Raw genomic sequence first — 8,142 nt, 5'->3', positions numbered from 1 at the left:
CTGGGACCTCAAGACAAGGAATGGGGCAGGGCCCAAACTCGGAGGAGAGAATGGTGGCAGAGATGGGACAGTGAATGAGGCTGGGGGAGTCAAGGCATGGAGGTGGCGATGGACCTACCCAGGAAAGAGGCCTGTGGGTAGGAGAGAGGCCTGCTGCCGCTCCTGCAGGCCCAGGGAAGGAGAGGGAGGTGAGCTTACAGCCACTTTTGAAAGAGATGTATCCTTGCTCTGGAATGTGTTACTGAATATGTTATTTTTTTCTTTTTTGGGGGGTGGGGGAGCTGAGGACCAAACCCAGGGCCTTGTGCTTGCTAGGCAAGTGCTCCACCACTGAGCTAATATGTTAAAGCTGTAATGAAATGCTTCTTCTAACCATGTGGTTATTAAAGTTAAAAAATTAAAAAATATTAATTTCTCAAAGCATAAAAATTTGCTCCTTAAACATTACCATTGAAATCTATCTGATGACTTTATATCCATGCTCAGATGCCAAGGGTCTCAGAAAGCAACCAACTGTGACTAGTAATAATCAGACATATAGGTACTAGAAATGCATGTGCAAACACCTTAGTGTTAATTGCATTAAAAATGAATTTTTCTGTGTGAAACTGTGTATTTTAATAATGAAATGGAGATCTTTTTTAAAAGTTAAAACCTCATTTAATTTTATATCTTATAGGGTTTATACTGAGTACAATATTGTATAACTGTATTAATTCAACTGTAAACCTAAAAATTTACAGCCAATTTTGAAAGAGATGCATCTGAGCTCTGGAAATTGTTATTGAATATGTCAATGCTGTTGTAATGAAATGCTTCTTCTAGTTATGTGGTTATTAAATAAATAATTTTTAAAAAGATGTACGGTTATAGGAATAGGCAGAGAAAAATGCTCCTCACTTTATAACTGAAGGAGTAACTGCAAAGAAGCAGCATATGCTCTGTGATGTTTTCTTTCCCCATACCCTCAGGTGTATGTGTGTTTGACCTTCAGTGTACCCAAACCTGCAAGGCCATGTGAGTAGAGAATTTCTTTTTAGACAAAGGACTAGGGAGAAATGCTTATAAACCTCAATTAAGGTACAAGAAGCTCACTAGGCCTGGGTGCATATAGACAACCTAAAGGGAGATGGTCAAGAGCAATACTTCCATAAACGACCATGAAGAAGAATGATTGTGGGATTTTGCTCACATTGGGGAGCCTAAACGAGACCGTTTAAAATGTCAATGTGCAAATGAGCTGTCAAAGGCAGTGATACGTAACTGACATGTGTGCTCATGTCAGGTTCCAAAAGTTTCAGATACTTGGTTATTTAGAGCAATTTTCTTCTTTTCTCAAATTTCCCCATCATATTCAAGCTCAGGAAGACCTATAAATACACTACAAAGACAACAAAGGGCCTATTAAGAACACCATACTGTCTTCCTAAGAAAATTAAAACAAAGCAAAAAGCTCTACTCCAAAGAAGAGTTATATACCCTTCCTAGAAGGTAGAAGTCATTTTATATTTCATATAGAATTTTTTTCATTCAAATACGGTTTTTAGGGCCACAAGAAGAATAATAGCCTTCCAAAGCTTTCTATGCCCTTATCCCCAGAACCAACAAATGTTACCTTTCAAGACAAAAGAGACTTTTCAGATGTGATTCAGGATCCTGAGGTGAGATATTTACCCAGGAATATTGAGACGGACTCCACTCACCCAGGTTAGTGACATCTGAGAACCTTTCCCAGCTGTAGTCAAAGGGAGACATGGGCACAGAAGATTAGGAGAGCTATGGCATCATTACCTTTGTGGACGCAAGAAGGGGACCAAGGAATGTGGACAGCCCTTAGGAGCCAGAAAAGCAAAGAAACATTTCTCCCAGAGCCTCAGGAATGCAGCCCTGCGTAAACCATGACTGTTACCTCAATGAGACCTGTGCTGGATTCTGACCTTCAGAACTGTGAGGTAATAAACTCATGCTGTTTTAAGTCATACAGTCTGTGTGCATTTGTTACAGCAGCAATAGAAAAATGTGTTCAGTGCCACAAGTGAGCTTTTCAGGGAAGATTAAAGAAATAGCACACTTAATAGCAGAAGCCATATGGGTGAAGTAAGGTCCTGCACCCTGCCGTTTTCTAGTGACAAGTTGTCTCCATGCTGCCTAACACCTGTGTGAGGAGCGAGCTCACAGTGGGTTTAAAGCAAGGACAGAAATACAAAGCAGACACAAATGGAAAGCCTGGTCTCCCAAGGGTTCATGAGGGATGCTATACTTTCTAAACTCTATTATTTCTCTTGACATTTAGTACAGTCCTGGCAGTGATAAGCCCCAGTCTTCATTTGGAAATGTCTAGGAAATCATGAGTTCTGGAGAAGTATTAAAAATGAAGCAGGTCATACAGACCCAAACAGAGAAGTGGGCATAGTAGAAAATAATCAAATATCTTTGACGGAAAGATGGCCATGAAAACAGGGGTCAGAGCAATGAGGTCCAGCTCCTTGGTTTTTGCAGGGGTCTTCTTCCAAGACTGGCTGTTAAGGACTCAGATTGTACTCATTTTGCAGCTTAATATTCAAGGCTTGTGGAGTGACCTCCAACACTGAAATTTTTTTTTAATTGAGCTCACATTCAAAACTCTTTTCTGCTTCATTTTACCTCTAAAGCAGCAGTGTCTATCATTTTCCTGTGTTTTATAGGGACAGAAGCACTTCAGTGAAAAAGGAGCACTTAAAAGTGGTCAATTGGGGTCCCAGAGTTTTGGATTTGATGCCTACTGAGCTTGGTGTTCTTTTAATAGGAAACTCACAAACAAGGTTCTCAAATCTAGATCCTAATGATAAAACATAATTATTCAAAAGTTTAAAACATTACTTACTCTCAACTTCGCTCTCTCCGGGAGCCCTCTGGGCCTGGTCCCGCCCTTACCTCCCCCTGCTTCCCTGGGCCTGCACAACCCACCAGCCTCTCTCCGGGGTAAGTCGATCGGGCCCTCCGCACCTTGATTTCCCCAGCCTCATTCACCCGCCCATCTCCCCCACCCATCTCTCCTCCTAGCCTGGGTCTTGTCCCATTCCTTGTCTTGGTGCCCCAGACACAGAGAAACCACCACTACTTCCTGATCCTTTGCATACAGACCAAACCAGTTCCCTCTTGTGGTCCCCAGGAGCCCTCTGGGCCTGGTCCCGCCTTCACCTGCTCTGCTTCCCTGGGCTGCACAACCCGCCAGCTTCTTCTCTGGACTCCTGGGCTGACTTTTTGGCTTCCTGATCCTTTGCATCCAGACCAACCCAGTTCCTCAGTGCAGTCCCCAAGGAGCCCTTGGGGCCTCTTCCCATCCCCATCTCCCTTTTCATCTCTGAGTGTCATGGCCACCAGCTGCCCAAGACCAGCATCTTTCCTGGGCCCTGCTCCCAGGCTAGTCCAACCCCAAAATTCCTGAGGCCAAAATCTTTCCTGGAGGGATCCAGACCTTAGGAGAAAGAATGAGAGCATCTGATCCTCATCTGACTTGGGCCTCTGTAGGAACTCCTGAAGACAAAAGCAATCTGGCCACTCCAATATAAAATCAAAAGAGAGAACCAGCTTGTCATGCCCAAAAAGTAAACCGCAAAGGCACATAAACTTTACAAAAAGAAGCAGACCTAAACTTGAAGACTTGAGTCTCAAACAAGAATCAGAAACTACAAAAGAAATTCACATGTCAAAATCACAGAGAACAAACAGTAACATGAAAAGACAAAATAACATATCACCACCAAATACCAATAGTCCTCTAGAGGAGTACAATGAGAACCCCCTAGAGATAATGCAGGACATGGAGCTCAAAAGAACAATTATAAACATGATAAAAGCTTTCAGTGAATTTAAAGAACACAGAAACAAAGAAATCAAAGAACTGAAGGAAGATGGGGATAAACTTCTGAATGAATTCAGAAAAGAACTAGAAATATTGAGGACTACTCAGGCTGAAATGAAGAAGGAAGTAAAACACTCAATAAGCCAATTGGAAACAACAGAAGAAAGCCTCACCAATGGAATGAATGAAATGGAAAACAGAATATCAAGACTGGAAGATAAAGTGGACAAACTAGACCACTCAAGCAAAGATTACGAAAAATTTAAGAAATCACAAGAATGGAATATGCAGGAATTGTGTGACACCATAAAAAGACCAAACTTACAATCATAGGCATACAGGAAGGAGAAGAATCCCAAGATAATGGCATGGACCAGATCTTCAACAGAATCATGGAAGAAAATTTCCCAAAATTAAAGAAAGATATGCTCATACAAATACAAGAAGCAAAAAGAACACCAAACAGACAGGACAAGAAAAGAAACTCTCCACAGCACATCATAGTAAAAAAAAAAAACAAAAAACTAAGCATAAAAAACAAAGAGACAGCACTGAAAGCTGCAAAAAAGAAACAAGTCACATATAAAGGAAAACCCATTAGGATTACAGCTGGCTTTTCAGTGCAAACTATGAAGCCAGAAGAGCCTGGACCAAAGTATTCCCAGTTCTAAATGACCACAGATGCCAACCCAGATTACTATACCCACTCAAAATGTCTAGTATAGTCGTTGAGACAATACTCAAAGCAATACAAAAAACAGAAGATAGGAATGAGTTTACACATGAAGTTATGTAAAGAAAACAAAGGAAGGTATAATAACGGAAAGACAAAATAGGGCCAAGAGCGCAATCAAGTTAAAATGGCAGGAACCAATACACAGCTTTCAATAATAATTCTAAGTATCAATGGTCTCCATTCTCCAGATAAAAGACACAGGCTAGTGGACTGGATTAAGAAACAAATTCCATCTTTTTGTTGTCCTCAAGAAACTCATCTCACCTTCAAGTATAGGCACTACCTTAAGTTGAAAGGATGGAAGAAATTATTTCGAGCAAATGACACTAAAAATAAGCAGGTGTTGCAATTCTAATATTTGACAAAATAGACTTCAAACTAAAACCAATCAGAAGAGATAAAGAGGGCCACTTCATTCTTATCAAAGGAACAATTGACCAAGAACATATATTCACCAAACTCTGGTGCACCCAACTTCATTAAAACAATACTTTAAGACCCAGATTAATCCCAACTAATTAATAGTAGGGGACTCCAATGCCCCACTGTCTCCATTAGGTCAATAGAGTTAATAGAGAGACATGTGAATTAAACAATATCATACATCAAATAGACTTAACAGACATCTACTGAGTATTCCACCCAAGCACCAAAGGACATACTTTCTACTCAGCACCCAAAGGAACCTTCTCCAAAATTGACCATATATTGGGGCACAAAACCAACCTCAACAAATACAAAAAGATTGAAATAATTCCATGTGTTCTATCAGACCACATGCAATAAAGCTTACAATCAACACCAGAAGAAGCCCTAGTCACCAAATGAACACATGGAAAATAAACAACACACTCCTGAATGATGAATGGGTCAAAAGAGAAATTAAGAACGAAATAAAAGTATTCTTGGAACTAAATGAAAAGGACAATACAACACAACAAAACCTCTGGAGCACACTGAAAGCTGTCCTTAGAGGGAAGTGTATAGCTCTAATTGCCTACACCAAAACATCGGAAAGAACACAAATAAATGACTTAACATTGCAACTCAACATACTTGAAAAGCAACAACAAAGGAAACCCAAACCCAGCAGACAAGAAGAAATAACAAAAATCAGAGCAGAAATTAATTAAATTAAAACAAAGACAACAATACAAAGAATCAACGAATCCAAGAGCTGGTTCTTTGAAAAGATAAACAAGATTGACAGACCGCTAGCCCAGTTAACCAAAAGAAAGAAAGAGCACCTCCAAATCAACAAAATTAGAGATGAAAGGGGAAATATCACAACAGACACCAGAAAGATACAGAACATTATAAGGGAATACTTTAAAAACCTATATGCTACTAAATATGAAAACCTAAAAGAAATGGACAGATATCTAAAGGCATGGGAACTATTAAAACTAAACCAAGAATAGATTAACAGCTTAAACAGACCCATAAAACAAAAAGAAATAGAAACAATAATACAAAACCTCCCGACTGAAAAAGCCCAGAACCAGATGGATTTACAACAGAATTCTATCAGACATTTAAAGATCTGCATCCAATACTACTTAATTTATTCAAAAAGATAGAAATGGAGGAAGAACTTCCAAATTCCTTCTATGAAGCCAGCATCACTCTAACACCAAAGCCAGGTAAAGATACAACCAAAAAAGAAAACTATAGACCCATATCCTTAATGAACATAGATGAAAAAATTCTCAACAAGATACTTACAAACTGCATAAAGACACACATCAAATATATGTAAGTCAATAAATGTCATAAATCATATAAATAGGCTCAAAGAAAAGAACCACATGGTCATCTCTATAGATTCAGAGAAGGCCTTTGACAAAATTCAGTATGCATTTATGTTCAAAGTCCTAGACGGAATTGGACTGGAGGGAACATACCTCAACATAATTAAAGCCATATATAACAAATCCATAGCCAACATCATTCTAAATGAAGTAAAACTGGAAGCATTCCCATTAAAATCAGGAACCAGACAAGGCTGTTCACTATTTCCACTTCTCCTTTAACATAGTACTTGAAACACTTGCAAGAGCAATAACACAAGAGCAGGAAATTAAAGGAGTAATAATTGGAAAAGAAGAGATCAAATTATCCCTTTTTGCAGATGATATGATATTATATCTAAGAGATGCCAAAAATTCGACCAGAAAACTCCTAGAAATTATTAATATGTTCAGTAAAGTGGCAGGTTACAAAATTAACCTACAAAAGTCTGTAGCCTTTCTATATACCAATAACAAGCAATCAGAGAAAGAACACATGGAAATACTCCCCTTCAGAATAGCTGCAAAAAAATAAAATGTCTTGAAATAAACCTGACCAAAAACATTAATGAGCTCTACAATGAAAAATTTAAATCTTAAAGAGATTGAGGAAGACACCAGAAAATAGAGGGCCCTTCCATGCTCATGGATTGGAAGAATTAATATTGTGAAAATGACCATCCTACCAAAAGCCATTTATAGATTCAACACAATGCCAATCAAAGTCCCCATGACATTTTTCACAGAATTGGAATAAAACATTCTAAGATTCACATGGAAGTACAAAAGACCTCAGATAGTGAAAGCAACACTGAGCACTAAGAGCAATACTGGGGTGATTACTATACCAGATTTTAAGCTATATTACAGAAATATAGTCATACGAACAACATGGTACTGGCACAAAAATAGACCCATAGATCAATGGAACAAAATTGAAGACCTAAATATGAGTAAATGCAATTTCAGCCACCTGATATTTAACAAAGGGGCCAAGGACATTCACTGGAGGAAAGACAGCATGTTCGGCAAATGGTGCTGGCAAAACTGGATCTCCACCTGTAGAAGAATGAATCTAAACCTCTGTCTTTCACCTTGCAGAAAAGTCAATTCCAAATGAATCAAAGACCTCAATGTAAAGCCTGAAACTCTTAAACTGTTAGAAGGAAACATTGGTAAAAACCTACAAGACACAGGTGTAGGAAAGGATTTTCTAAACGAGACATCAATTGATCAGGAAGCAAGGTCAAGAATCAACAAATGGGATCTCATTAAACTAAAAAGCTTCTGTACGTGAAAGGAGGTAACCACGGAAGTGAAGAGAAAAGCCACAGAATGGGAGAAAATCTTCACCAGTGACACATCTGACAGAGGTTTAATATCCAGAATATATAACGAACTCAAAAAACAGAATCAAGGCAAGTAACCCAATTAAAAGATGGGCTAAGGAGCTGAATAGAGCGTTCACGAAAGAAGTAAAGATGGCTATGAAGGATGGGGTAAGGAGCTGAACAGAGAGTTCTCAAAAGAAGTAAAGATGTCTAAGAAATATCTTAAAAGATGTTCAACATCTAATAATTAGGGAAATGCAAATTAAAACACTCTAAGATTTCATCTTACCCCAGTCAGACTAGCTAAGTTCAAGAGAACAAATGATACCAAATTTTGGAGAGGATATGGGGAAAGGGGAACACTCATCCACTGCTGGTGGGGCTGCAAACTTGTTCAACCCCTATGGAAAGCAGTATGGAGAACTCTTAAAAAACTACAAA

This window comes from Nannospalax galili, unplaced genomic scaffold, assembly GCF_000622305.1.
Source record: "Nannospalax galili isolate Female #2095 unplaced genomic scaffold, S.galili_v1.0 scaffold761, whole genome shotgun sequence".
In the NCBI taxonomy this organism is placed as follows: Eukaryota; Metazoa; Chordata; class Mammalia; order Rodentia; family Spalacidae; genus Nannospalax; species Nannospalax galili.
This window is presented reverse-complemented; position numbering follows the sequence as displayed.